This window comes from Anastrepha obliqua, chromosome 3 (assembly GCF_027943255.1).
Source record: "Anastrepha obliqua isolate idAnaObli1 chromosome 3, idAnaObli1_1.0, whole genome shotgun sequence".
NCBI classification, from domain to species: Eukaryota; Metazoa; Arthropoda; class Insecta; order Diptera; family Tephritidae; genus Anastrepha; species Anastrepha obliqua.
This window is the reverse complement of record NC_072894.1, coordinates 70109897-70125600: the sequence shown is the minus strand read 5'-3', so window position 1 is coordinate 70125600 and position 15704 is coordinate 70109897. Positions and strand designations below refer to the sequence as shown.

General features: G+C 34.8%; 1 protein-coding gene across 1 annotated transcript in view; it reads right to left on the bottom strand.

Annotated features, from left to right (window-relative positions):
* The window catches only part of LOC129242057 (uncharacterized protein DDB_G0283357-like), a 136273-nt gene extending 120811 nt beyond the window's left edge, over positions 1–15462 (bottom strand). Inside the window, exon 1 of the mRNA XM_054878616.1 lies at positions 15353–15462. The gene's annotated coding sequence lies outside the window, so the exon portion shown is untranslated. The remainder of the gene's footprint in view (positions 1–15352) is intronic.
* Positions 15463–15704: the final 242 nt, after the last annotated feature.

Below are 15704 nucleotides of genomic sequence, written 5' to 3'. Positions count from 1 at the left end.
TCACAATAAAGCCCCAAATCTTCGAAAAAAACCTTTAAAACTAATTCAACCTCCCAATATATAAAAAATGCGGGTATATAAAGTGCGGTCCGGACCGAATTTAGCAATTCCTGAACTCAAGTGCACTATATTATTTTGAACATAACTGTACACAGTTTGTAAACTTATAAACTTTATGTATATATATTTATAGAATACCACAAAAAAAGATTAATCATATAACCACTTCGGATAGAACCACTTTTTCTGCAACATTTAGCGAATAATTAGTCATTTTCCCTGAATAACACAGCTGTCTTCTACATAATGAAACCTCAGAACAACTTTTGCAGTTGAGATTACAAGAATTATTACGCCTGTATCACAACTGTAAGTTTATCACACGATTCCTGGAACTTTATACAGAGTGGGCCATGTAAAATTTGCTTTTTGAATCGGCTATAAAAAAAAACGAATCAATATCTTTTCAAACTTTTTTCATTTTGAAGATTGAACATTGTCATTTATGAATGAAAAATAATATCGTTCAAATGACTGCCATGACTGGCTTTACAGTAGGCCATTCGATCAACCCAATTTTTAAGCACATTTTCGATTGTTTGGCTCCCATTTCTTGAATGGCAACTTCGATTTCGTGTTTTAAAGCATCAATCGTCTCTGGATGGTTCGCATAGCATTTGTCCTTAACGGCTCCCCACAAAAAAAAGTCCAACGGGCTTAAATCACAGCTCCGAGGCTGCCATTTGATATCGGAATTCAAAAACGGTAGCCAAAAGTTCGAGTGTAACTTTGGCAGTGTGACAAGTTGCACCGTCCTGTTGAAACCAAATGTCGTCCATGTCATCCTCTAAATTTTTGGAAACAAAAGCTCGTTGAGCATGTCACGGTAACGCTCGCCATTTACTGTAACCGCGGAAGAAGAAGAAGACTCACCACTTTGGAAATAGGTTTTCAATATTTCCCAATTTTGTTCAAGCGTATAGCGTCCCATTTCGTAAATGTCAAACCTTTAAGTAAATTATGAACACATTTGACATGTCATTTGTGTTACCATTCTCAAAAAAATAGGTGATTCAAAAAGCAAACGCTATATGGCCCACCCTGTACTAAAAAAATATGTTAGAAATAATTAATTTCGGGCAAAAAAAGACATATTTCGGAATATACAACGAAGCGAAGCCGGTAGGCAGGTAAGTTAGTGAGACAGCTAATATAGATGAGATAGGGATAAAAGTAAACCCGCCATTGTTCAAGGAAATCTTCGTTATTCGTTCAGTGAAAGCAGAAAATATTACCCAAGTAACCGCTATATCTGGGACTTACATACTTTTCCTACTATTATTATTACTATTAGTAATACTCGTAATCTCATTATTTAGATTGTACTTGTGCCATCGAGGAACCTCCAAAAACACCACCTGGAATGCTGCGAGCTAACATTCAGCCGAAGATCAACTACAACAAGAGCTATTTTTAGTTTGACAAGCAACTGAATATAATGTCGCTCTCTCTCGAACTATACTCGATAATAAGTTCTTCATGTTCGTCCTTTTATATGGCTCGAAATAGTCAAAATTAACTTTAACATAATATAATTTTTGTTGTTGTTGTAACTATTCACGAGCCCCTGCCAAGCTTTAGCAACTAAAGATAGGCAGATCCAGGAAACACGCTGTTATATGGGGGATGTTAGTGTGGGTGGTTAGTGTCGTGCGGTTTGGCATCACGTGCCAGACATACCATATGTATGTGAAAAGTAATTTTGTCAAAAAAACACACGTCGAACGGGGAGTGAAGTGAATGTCATTGGTTGGATATACCACTACATCCACCACTGATCTGATTGTAGTCAGTTCTAACTTACCGGAACGACTCAAATTTAAATGCGATCAAAGGCTGGTACTGCAGTAAACATTTATAGGGAATTTTTTGCGCTGTGTTTCAGCTGCTGGTCCTAGAAACCTCCTACCCGATCATTGATGTCCCTCTGATTGTTGTTAAAGAGGAATTGCACTACTTATTTCTCAGAAAAGCGCAGAAAAGATGGAGCTCCATTTCTTCATTTGCTATTTCGAAAACCCTTCGGCCGCAGAACATCAGACGCACGACTTAGAAAGTTCTGGGGCTCCACACATTCAATTTTGTTTACCGGTCATTGAACGTTCGGCACACACGCAGAAGAGCTAGGTTTACCATTTAACCTCCATTGCAGAAGTTGAGGGGACCTTTCAAAGAATCAGACTGTTGAGCACTTTCTCTGTAAATGTCCGGATTTGGCAGCTAGTCGATTAAATACACTGGGAGTTGTTTTTCGAAAACTTGAGACAGTGTGACAACCTTTCGACGCCATCTATATGAGGTAGACCGTTCAGCACAACTAATACGTTAGAAAGAAAAATGCTAGCAAAACCGGTAGGGCGAGGCCTGGCTTAAAAACCTGTCAAAGATGTATAGTATGCGCCAATCTATTGTGGATATTATTAGTAACCATCACTAGATGAAGGCTGTCTAACCCTTGAGATTTGGATATTGGAACGTCTGGAATGAGAAATCTGTACCACTAAAATCACTTGCTTCATAGACACTTTATGTATAGTTTATGTGTAGCAAAGTGCATACCGAAATTTATTTCCACCAGTGCATACATAAAATGTTGCGAATTTGTTTAAACTGTAGGCGCACAACTTGCACCACCAATAAACCAATTTGTAACAAAGCAGTACACACAAAGAAAAACATTGCCACGAGAGCAATGTACGAACATGAAACAAGAAAATATACATAAATAAGTCCGAAGAATTTTTGAAAGTGATATACGCGTATATATGTATTTACCACATGCCGTAAATATGTGAGCACGTGCAACAAACATACGGGAGACAACAAAGGCATTGACAACAACCTAACGAATCAATGAGAAAGTGAGGGAATGGTGGACGCATAAAATATGCAACAGCTAAGGCAAAAGGTACAAGGATGAATATGGAATAGCAATGCCTATAGAGGAGTTAAACGGGTAGTGGCAAGAAGAACGTAAGAGCGGAACGACAAGGGACGGCATACGACGCAGCAAATGGCACTGGCGCTGTTACCGGCGTTGATGGGATTGTGGACAATGTGATGACATAGCCATACATACACACAAATAAATAATATGTAGCTGGAAGTCAGGTTTTTGACAAGAAAAAGCAAGCAGACTTTGCTGTGTGCATAAGCTTGTACATAGTGTGGGAGTGGCATTGAAGCAATGCTCCAAAGTCCAATGACGCAGCCCCAATGAAACCAGAATACAACCAAAAAATAAATACAATTGCAAAGCATCGCAAATATGTATGCAGAGAGAAGAGCCATTAAAATGGGTATATGCGTAGAACGAAAAGCATTTTTTATGTGGGTACATGCCGCTGCGTGTTTGAAACACTAATTTAATGCGAGTGTCTACTGTGTTTACACCCCCAGCATCAACTCAATTATGGCAGAAGAATATTTATATGCTCGTAGGTGGGTGGAAAACTCTTAATATCAATTACGACTGTGTGAGAAATGCAGCTAAAAGGTGTCTGGAGTGAACCGTTGAAAAAACATCACTCATGCCAAGGGTTGAAATTCTATTCGATTGAAGTTTACTTTTTAGAACGAACCAAAGTGGCAATATCTGGGCAAAAAATAAATGAGGCTAAATAATCGAAATAAAAAAGGGCTCGTAATGTCTAGACTTGAGGAGTGAAAAGTCAAATAAATGTTACAAAACTAGTAATAGAAAACAAGAGAAGCAAGACTTATATTATTCAGATAGCAAACCGCATAGCCAAATTAACCACAGTATTGCAAATTTTTAGTCTGGCGTTTTAGCATAAGAAATCACAAAAAAATTACCACGAATTTGTACTCACGTCACTCATCAAAGCTGAGGCATAGTTTGTCCACATTTTTAAAGCCACTTTAATATTAATAGTAAAATTTGCTTCAAAATTTCATTTCTAGAAAAAACTTACATTAGCACAAAATTCTAATATAATTACAAAAATAAATTACTAGTAACGGAATTGAAGAAAGGGTTTGAAATTAATTCTAAGAATTGGAAAAGTAATAAATTGATTTGCTGTGGACTGAACGAATCGATTACTAATTATAATTTCTTATTATTCACAAAGGAATCATTACGACTCAGCATTCCCACGAGAGTGAGTTATACGTTACTGGATTCTATGTTTATGCTTCTACAACAAAAAAAAACTCACCTCTGATTTGAAGGTTATTAACTTAGGGAGAGTAGAGATACCCTGTACTTGCGTGCGCTTCGGAAAGAATTCGTTTGCTGTTTTATGTACTTGAGCTTATTAGCTCGGGGGGCGTTTTGATATTATGCACTTTTCAAATGGTAGCAGTGTTGGGGTTGTAGCAAGAAAAGTAATCTTATGTGTTTAATAGAATTGGAAGGGAGTAGTACAATATGAGCTACCACTACTGGTCGAAGGATTGACTCTGATTTCTACAATTCACAATGAAATTAAGGCACGAGATTCTATTAAAGCGCTTAAAATTGTTCGGCAGAAAATTTAACGGATTCCATCATGACAACTCAAATGATACTTGTAATCAAAGTGATAATTCAGTTTATTATTATTATTTATTTATTAAGTAGTAAAAACGTTCAATATAAAATTTTTGGTTAAACCTAATTTGCAGAATATGGTGTACGCTACGTTAAGTGGAGATTCCAAATAACAATTTCGTATTCATGACCGTTACAGACTACATACATATATATTTTGTCCGACACATTTTGATAGTATTGCAGATATTTTAAAAAAGTAAAAAGGATGTTTTAAAAAGGTAACTTCACCAAGTAAAGCGCGAATAATCAATAAGGAGAAAACAAAGAGGGGGCCAACAGAAATTCCTTGTGTAAAGCCCATCAGTAATAATGTTAAATCCAATGAAGCGGATACTTACCACCAACTAATTTTACCAATAAAGCATTAAAAAGAAGTATAAAGCAAATTGAGGAAATACTCTTTGGATAGTGAGAAATCAAGAAAAGCAGAACTCGATATCTCCTTGCATTCTCGAAGAGCATGCGCTAAAGGAACAATCACGGCAAAATTAGTACTGGTATTGTCTGGACAGAAAGGATTGTGACTGCTAAAATACTCAGCGTAACAGGAAGGAATGCGTTGCAGTAAGGACCAACAATAAACACTTTCAATAATAATACCAAAAACGAATGAGAAAGAATTTTTATCTTCGCAACGAATTGTAAGAGTAACCGACTCAGAAACCTTAAAATCGAAGAACAAACTTTCGAAACAAGTCTCCACATAACAAATTAAGATTACGGTCTCAAAAGAAACACAGCATAATATATTGTAGAACGAATAAGAGATTAATACATCAGTTTTAGACCGTTACAACGCACAAAGCCCAATAAGATTTAGAGATAATAAAAGGAGTGCGAGAATTAAAAGAAAAGTGAGAATCAGAGATAACACCAAGGTATTTAAGTACTTCGGCAGACAAAATCATTTTGTTCAAAATAGATTAGGAAGTATTTAAAACACTTCGAGCTTTTGCAAGAGTAATATAATAAAGAGCTTTTTTTTATTTAAAGAGACTTCTGCTACCAAAGAAAAAACCAGTCCAAGTTGAAATAGCAATGAACTGCAAGAGAAGGAAACGCTAGAACACCTTCTATGTTCTTACTCTGCGTTAGCGCTAAAACCAGATTGAAATGCATTGGAGCCTTACTATATGAGAAGTTAGAATGTCACTCGGGGATACAGCTTAAGAGTTTACTTAGATTCGCAAAAGGCGCATACTGTAATACGTCTACTACAAAGAAACGTAAAGGTTTAGCCCCATCTGTTAACACTAAGGACCAATAGGTCTATGTGATGGCTTTCAGCCAACCAGGTGAACCTAACGTAACCGAACCTAATATCATTGATGCATGAAATCAAAACTAAAGGTCCCAAAATACTCATCGATGGAATGGCAAAAGAGGCAATGAAAGATTGGAGGGAAACACCCTGTGATCAGCTTAAATGATACAAAACGAGCACACGTTTCTTATATTGTATTAGAAGCAATACCATAAAGCAATATTTTAGTGGATAAACCGCTATAGTTTTATTAACTTTAGTTTGCACCCATCTTGTAAAAATTAAATATTATGTTTTTTTAAGAATTCAGATTGATTTAAGAAAATATTTTACGAATCTATCTTATAAGGTGTTGTATGCAAATATCAATGAAAAAAAATCAGATTAGCATTTATTGCGTCCACCTCTCGCCTTTGTTAATCGGGCGCATTGAGAAGTCACTGAAACAATACACACTTAAGTGTGTTAGAGTTCCTTTTTGTATTGATTTTCTGCGTTTGATAATTTTGAACGTAAAGGTTTTGTTTGTATTGTTTTTGCCAGTAATTAGACTGGTCCTGCCATGTTTCAACATTTCGGTATTTTTTACTCACACATCATTGGTTTTGTATTTTTGCAATATTTTATATATTCACTATGCGTTGGAAAATGTAATTTATAAGTATCAAATTGTCACATAAGAAAAATTTTAAATAAAACCAAACTATGTGAATTTCCTTAAAACTTAAACTTGAAATGAAAATATTATGAACTTCGTGCAGTTTGGTTTATCGCTTGTGGTGAATGTGGTTATTTGTGCGCTATCAGCATAAGAGATAACGAAATATAAAAAACTTGATAAGATTATGTAAATTAAAAAGTTTATTTTTTGCACTATGGAGAACGGTTGACACTACTTGATATACAGCCGTTCTTATTGTGAAGGGCACAATTTTTCATGTTACTAATTTTTCACTAATTTTGCGTTGAATTTAAAAGATTTTGCAAAGCCTTTTATTGCTTGCATATTTTATAACCAATTTTAGCTTTTAATAGAAAAAAAAACAAAAAAACTTCATAAATTGCGTTTGGCCCCAATTAATAATGTTGGCAAAATGGTTTTTTAACTGATCAACAGTGAGTAACAAAAAATACTTCTAAAATGTTGCACTCTTCTACCATTAATGTATTGAAAGTATTAACACTTAGGGTTAAAACATCATTTTTATTTATACATGTTACCATATTTGTACTCCATTTTCCAAAAACAAATTCGAAAAATATTGGAAATAACTTAAATATTTTATAAATAAAAATATATACAACGTTTGAGTGCCGAATGAAAAATTAGCCAAATGATGGTAATGCCACTATAGTATCTACTAGTCTTTAACAAATTTATAATGTGCTGAGACCTCCGATAATATATTTTATCTACATTAAATTTATAAATTTAAGTGCTGTTTCCTACGATTTTGTTTACTTTTACCCCACCAATAAAACCGAATGCTAAGCTAAATCAAAATTACGAAACGTAAAAAGCGATTTCATATTCAAGTTCTCGTTAATTAGTTAAAATGCTTCCAAGTTCAGTAACTTGGCAACAGGGTGATAATAGTGTTTTAAATGCAAGTTTCCAATTTTATAGGGAATATGATTTCCAAAGATGTCTAGAGTTCTGTCAGAGTCAACGACATGTCAAGAAGACGTTACGCTGAAATTTTAGGCAGAATTGCCGAATAAGCAATTTTTTTTGGGTTCATTGCTCTATTTATTTAAACCAACTATCCTGAAACTGAAACGTTTCAGTGGGACATAGAAATAGCCTACCAAACTTGTAGCGAATGGGTTGTGCTGCTGAAGTGACAGCCCCTGGTAAGATATAAAGCCCGATTCAATCCGCTAATATAGAGCCGATTGTCGTCGGAACAAAGGGCAATGGCTGTTTGGGGAGTTTCCTATTGCATCCCAGTGCGAAACTGGAATAGACACTTTGAAGTGTTTTAAAGAATAAGGTCACGACCATTTTTATTGATTTGTGAGCATTTTATGACAGCCTGGAAGAGCATAGTTACTTCCATGCAACTGTTAACTATTCCGACACTTCTGTGGGCGTCCCTACTGGAGTCCACTTGCAAATAATTGAAGAGTTGGCTGGGAAAATTTCCATACATTATCGAACGAGTTCATTAAATATTTAAGACGATTGTCGATTTACATATATCTATCATAAAAAAATCAACTTTCACAAAAAAAATTAACTGTTCTTAACTAAAAATATTCTTTGTGTATTATTCCCTAGCATAAAGCGTACCCGAAACTATGCATACGCATATGGTTCTAAAGGTATGTATATAAGTATGTTGAAATAAATATAGATCGACAGATATATATATGTATATATCAGTGTACTCTCTCTTAAGCGGACACCTAAGGGACTGACAAATTTGTCCGCTTATGAGAAAAATATAAAACGAGTTCATAAAAATGTGTAATATTTAAACAGTTTTAGTTAGAAAGGACTTTCACCAAAATTTTTTCAAGAACTACAAAACAAAAATTGATTTAAAAAGGTCAGAAATTTTAGTTTCAGCGAGTTTTTCCTTTAATTTCAGTATCTTTGAGATGTATTTGAAGATTAGTAAGCAGTTTAACGCCCTTAAGGTCGTTCTGGTTCAGAGAGAAAGCTTTTAATTTTCTTTAAGCTAAATAAGCCTCTTTATAGGAAGTTAACTTGACGTCAATCTCATTTTCTATTTCAACTTCAGACCAACCAGACTTCAACTCCGATTCTTGGGAAACAGTTGACACTTCAGTATTGGTATTTTTCAAATCTTCATCATAAATGAATATTTCATTATCTAAATTAAGATAGTCTTCCGCCATCTTGGATTTCGCTCTGAACTCGATTAATAGCGTTGCAGAACTGAGCAAGTGCTGATAGCGGAAGCACATCTGCGGTCCAACCGCTATCGTTAGTGGGCATATTTGTATTGCCAAAACCAGCTTTAATGAGTCAGTGGACTCATTTGCTCACACGTTTTGTGTATGAAATAAACAGCATCTAATAAATTGATTGATTTTGGCAACACCATAGCAGAATTTGTCTCTTTCATGCGAAACCAAATGTGTTTTAAAAATAATGATTTATACATGAACTTAAAAGGCGTTATGCCTTGGTCAAGGGGCTGACAAAATGCTGTTGTGTTTGCTGTGAGAAAAATAAATTTAACATTTTTCGATTTTAGATCGCGAGGATGGGAAGCCGCATTACCTAAAAAATAGCACGACACTCCGCTCGAAGAGTTGTATATGTTTCTATCGAGCTCCACATGAAAATCTGTCATCAAATCACACGCAATCCAAGCCTTTTTGTTTGATCGCCACGTAACGAGTAAATTCTACAAATTTATGTTACGAAATGACCGAGGCTTTGCAAATATCCCAATAAAAAAAAAGACGGAAGCGTATCCAACCATTTTGACGCAATGTAAAATCGTGAGCATATACTTAGACATTTTTCCGCCTGTATATTTTCTACCTTTTAATGCAAAAGTTTCATCGGGTAATGCTCGGAAAAAAAAGCCAAAAATGGCAAAAATGTTACGCGAATCATATCCTTCAATCAAATATGATACCTTTTCGTTACATTATCTTAATAGATGATGCACTAAAATCGACGTGATTGAGTCTCACTGAAAATTCTTTAGCACTGCTCCTTATAAGTGTGCCTGACAAAGGAGTGCCTTTATTTCAAGCCTTCAGAAATCATTCGTAGCACAATTTATCAATATTTCAAGACCTTAAGGCTTTAACAGACTCTTTCTTCTGCCCGGATTGACATCAGTACTCCAAAAACGTAAAATTCGATATTTGTTTGTCGATGGCGCAAACAGCTTGAGGCCTGAACATTGCTTAAGGAATTACGATTCAAGTACGTATGCATGTAAAAACATATTTATGTTTTTACTCCATTAAAAACAAGCTCTTTTTATTTAGGGGATTCCTCTCTATACTTGCAAGTGTTTTTGAACAAGCAACAGCTGTACGAATATGGTAGAGAGTAAACGTTAAAACAATGTTGTGTCCGGTTATGGAGAATTATCATAAAATACCATTTGGGGTGGAAAACAAGTGTCCGCGTCCTGTTAAAAGAGGGTTGTCCGCTCATGAGGGAAACATTTTCAAAAACCCTTAAAAATCTTTTAGTTCTAAAAAACTGTCCGTTTATGGGAGGTGCCCAGTAGTATAGAGTACACTGCATATATCTGCATATGCATGCATACATATAGTACAGGGTAGGCCATTTAAAGCGGGCCCATCTGGCAACCCTATAACTTTTGACAGGAACGTCAGATCGACTAATGACATAGCGCGTTGGAAGCGTCAGTCCAAGACAATTTTTACCATGGAGCAGTACACTCCAAAAGAACGCGCTGAAATAATTCAGCTTTACATCCAAAATAACTTCTCAATTGTGAAAACTCAACGTGCGTTTAAAAAAAAAAATAAAGTTAAAAGTGCGCCATCCAAAAGCACTTTACAGCGTTTATACGCAAAATTTATTAACCACGGTAGTCTCAGCAATACCAGCCACGCATCCAGACAACGTACACGACGTTCTGCTGAAAATATCGAGGCTGTACGAGCCAGTGTTGAGGAGGCTCCGCGAACATCGAGTTATCGTCGTTCTCAGGAATTAGGCATCGCCAGGACAACACTCAGGCGCATAATTCGCATCGATTTGAAAATGTTTCCGTACAAAATTCAAATGGCACAAAAATTAAACCCGGCTGATTACCCGAAACGGCTTGATTATGCCCTGGAAGGTTGATTTCGAAAAATGGTGATTTTCCGTGGCCACCGAGATCACCAGATTTGACGCCACCGGACTTTTATTTGTGGGGTTATCTGAAATCCAAGGTATACATCAACAAGCCAAGGACTCTAACTCAACTTAAAAACAATATCCGACGCGAAATCGCCGCCATACCGGCCGAAATATTGGCCAAAACGATGGAAAACGCCGAAAAAAGGACACATTTGGCCATCAAGGCCAGAGGCAAACATTTGAAGGATATCATTTTCAAAAACTAGCTGGAACAAATCTCCTTGAATCAAAATAAATGATTTTTCATATCAACACAAAAAAAATGTTTTTTTCAATGTTTTTTTTTCAGAAACAAATGGGCCCGCTTTAAATGGCCTACCCTGTACTATAAATGAATACTTGCATACACATCCATATGTATTTTTATCAACATTTGTTCGTGAAATATATAATAAACCTAAATATGTATGTATATATAAATAAATATTATGAAAAAGGTATAATGATTATCGGCTTTGAATATATACAAATTTTGCCGTCAAATCATAATTAACAATTAGAGAACGACCGATCATCGATTTTTAAGGCCGAAACTGAACCGAGTATATTCAAGTAATAAACAAGCAACTTTTTAAAAATCAAGTCTCTTTATTGTGTAATAAAAATGCAAAAAAAGTAAATATGATTCAACCACATTAATTTCAGTTCATCAGATATTTTATGATTGTAAAAATATTTTATTTGTATTTACATATGAATATGTATTAATTACATATGTATGTTCGAGTATGTTTTATACTGTAATGTAGAAACAATAGGTCATTGGTATTTTCACCAATTCGATATATAAAGTTAACCAGCAGCACTGAAGAATGGTTCAGTTACCACCCAATAGATGAGGATGTAAACGTACCGGGGTGACTGTTTTCTTCGATTGCCAAGGCGTAGTGCATCATGAGTACCTTCCATCGGGCCAGACAGTCAATAAAGAACATTATTTATCCGTTTTGAAGTATTTGAGAGATGCTATACGTCGCAAACGGCCGGAAATGTGGGCAAACAATTCATGTATTTTGCATGATGATAACGCGTCATCGCACCGAGCCCAAATTGTGCTGGATTATTTGACCAAACACCAAGTAAATACCATCGTGCAAGCATCGTATTCTCTCCTTATGTGGCCCCGTGCAACATCTTTTTGTTTCCTAAGTTGAAGTTAACGCTTCGTGTAAGGAGATTTCAATGGACAGATGAGATCAACGAGAATGCGACGAAGGAGCTGAAAGCCATCCCTTCTTCGGCCTACCAGAGGTGCATGGATGACTGGGTTAAACCTTGACACATTTGTGTTGCTTCAGACGGGTCGTATGTTGAAGGAGATATAATTTTATTTAAACATGCCCGGTACTTTTTGATCGTAAGGTATATCCTTATATGCACCTTTGATCAATATAAAATGTGGGCTTTGGTACAAGAACTAAAAGTTTAAGTTCGCTGAAACCTAACCGAAACCGAATTTAATTTTTATAGTTAGTTATGACCAAAGTTCAACGTTCTCTATTATAAATATTGCTTAATATATGTATATCCATGTATCCAGATACACTCGTGCTTACATAATTAAGGCACTTTATCTTTTTTAAAAATCCGTAATGTAAGATAATACAATCTTGAAAATTTTTTTTTACTTTACGACTATATGGAAGAAAATTCTCAACATCGTATCCAAAAAAAAAGCTTTTTTTTGAACGATTTTGTAAAAGAATTTGGTTTTAATTTGTTAAAGTTTTGTGATTTTCGTGCAAAGTTATGAACTTTGATATTTTTAAGGAAAAAAAATTTAGCATAAAAAATATTATGAATATTGAAAAAGTTAAAGTTACTTATTTAATAAAAAAAAATTATTTATTGTAATAAAAAAATTTGAATTTTTTCGGCTTTTCATTTAACATCTTTTACATACAAATAAAATATTTTTTTTTTTTTTTAATTTTAATAATTTAAAAAATGGGGCTGAAGTTGACCCTCCCGAGAAATTGGGCCTGGGCGGTGTTGTCCATTTTAGCTCTTCTATTTATCTGAAAAACAAAAACAAAAAAAATTATTAATCTGCAGCTATGCCCTGTACTATACTAAAAAAAAAAATGACAAAATGGCGCGTTTTTGAATTTGACATTTAAAAATCAGTGTTTTTCAGTTTTTTAATCGAAAAAATACGAAATTATTAAATTAATAATAAGATTCTAGTACGGGCGATAGCCATTGATGTTGTGAACAACATATGAAAATTTCAGACGATTCGGTGGAATAGGTTTTTTTTACAACACCAGGCCGAAAAAAGTCGTTTCAAGATAAATGAGTTTAAAGTTTGTGGTACAGGTGCACGCGGACCGCTCTCTACTTAGTAGAAGGGCTGTAGAAGCTATAATATTGGGAAATTCTGCATGAAAATCACAGTGTCTTCTTAAAATATATCGAAATATCGAAAAAATAAAAAAATCGATTTTTTGAAATTTCTAGACCATCGGTCCCCTCAAATCAATAGAAAATATTAAAATCGAGCAAAATAAAGTAATGTTTTTCATTTAAATATAATCATTTGGAAAATTATTCATTTGACCTTCAAACGTTTTATACATTGTTATTTATAATATTATATATTAAATTTAAGTGATTACCCATATTTTCCAATTTTTTTTTTTTTTTTTTTTTGAGAATACAATTCCAATAAGTAATATCAAAAGAGGAGTTTAACCCCTAGGTGTAATTATTTTCGGACAATTAATGATAGAAAAGAGAAACATTTTAGCAAATTTTTTATTTAATAACTGTAGCTCGGTAAATAGAAATCACGGGGATTCTGCTGTTTCCGTGGCGCCGCAATCTTATGGCGGATATTCTTATAGAACTCGACAAAAGAAAACGAAATGAAAGAGTAACATTTTTTGATATCTCGCTTAGTTTTCGAGATATTGAATGAAAATACTGTGGATTGCGTAGCCGGAGTCAGACTGATGAGGATTATTTTTTTGAAGCACGGGAATCGAAAAATTTTACTCCTATATTTTGTCTTATCTCGCCGCATTCTATCGAAACTGCAGAAAAAAATTTTATTATTATTATTATTATTTTTTATTTAATATCTCGAAAACTAAGCGAGATATCAAAAAAATTTACTCTTTCATTTCGTTTTCTTTTGTCGAGTTCTATAAGAATCCGCCATTAAATTGCGGCGCCACGGAAACAGCAGTATTCCCGAAATCACTTTGCCCCTTCTACTGGGGCCAATACGTATCGATTGGCACACGCATCGACTGCTTCTCATCAAATTCGGTATTTTCACTGCAAACAAGACAATTGCAATTAATTTTATTAACATTTATGTATTTTAAAATTTAAATATCATAATTTTTCAAGTAGGTAATAATAGAGTCTGGTTTATTTCATTTTGCCCATTTCATTGTAACGATAAACACCTGCCACCACTAGTAGGCGTATAACCAAACAGGTAGCCACACTCAGTAACAAGTTGCACATACAAAATCCTTCCGAAATGTGTTGGAACAAATTCTGAAATTCACGCACGTCTATACCGGCTTGTTGAATCCACTCTTTGGCCAGACACAAAAATAAATACCACTAATAAAATGCAGACAAAAGCGGCAAGGCAGCGATGATGGCGCGAAGTAATGAATAGTGCAATGGCGGCGCATATAAAAATGCCAAATAACACACAATAAAAACTTTTCTTCACTTCAGAATTCTAGATATTAGGTACTTATTTGCTTTTCCACTTGCACTGCTGCTTATTTGAATTTCTGCTTTTACACTGGGTGTTTTCTACATTTTTTTGTTTTTGCTATTCACTTTTTCGGTTTAGGGCTGCAACGGCAACTGCGAGTCCAGCAAGCAAACAGGCAATTGAACTGTCCTCACAGCTGTGTGACCAGCCGTTTGTTCAAATAATTTCGTCTACTGGGATGGTTGACTTGCTAACTGATGTGGTCGAACCGGTTTTATGCTTTTTGCACTTCACATTCGTATTCGTAAAGAATTGTATAACGAGTGGTTGAAACAGCAAATATTGAAATGAGATAAAAGGGGGTATACACAGAAAAGTTTGGATTTGTTGATAATTTTACTTTATTAAACATTTTATTAATTATTTTATTCTATTAATAATGCCACCAATTTATTTTCATATTTTACACAATTTGATTAACTGGCTGGGTAATTCCAGCAGACGGAGCGAACATACTCGTTCTGCTTGCTCTCTATGTTCACCAATTCGCCACTCCTTCTTCAAAGCAAAAAATGCCAACACTTAATATTAGCCAGTTTTGCGCTTTTTACTTTTCTTTCTCCCTTTTTTCGTTTGCGAATTATTACAAAAACAAAAACTATTTTTAAGTTTTATTCAGGAATTTTTTTGCAAACAACTCTTTGGCGCATTGCCGATAAGCTTTTGTGTAGAGGCACATACTAATACAGCATTCCGTATGCTGGTCTTAACGCAATAATTTATATTTTACACGCACTAACATACCCACAAGCACAAGTGCATATGCGTTAATAGCAACGCATATGTAGTCGCCTTATTGGCTAGGTTTTTATCAGGAAAATAAAACAAATACTCCAAGTAAAGTATATTATAAATTACACAATGATAAAATAATTGCCGGCTAATGAGTTCCCTCACTAGCTTTCTCGAGAGACAACACGAATTTTATCACACGCAACGCGTTAAACAATCATATACACCCATAAACAAAGACGTTTCAGAATCAACTAACATTTTTGTTGTTTTTTCTTGCCAACCTCAAAAATGCTTTGTGCAACCGTGCGTTGTGGAATGTAAAAAGGTATTGCCAACCACAAAGGTATTTGTGTTTGTTACTGTTTTTATTGCATGCGAGAAATGGCTATTGATACAGTGCTGTGCAAACTTGATTGCTGGACAGTTTGAGAGTTACTGGTAAACACAGGATGTTGAATATTAATTTTGATGATTT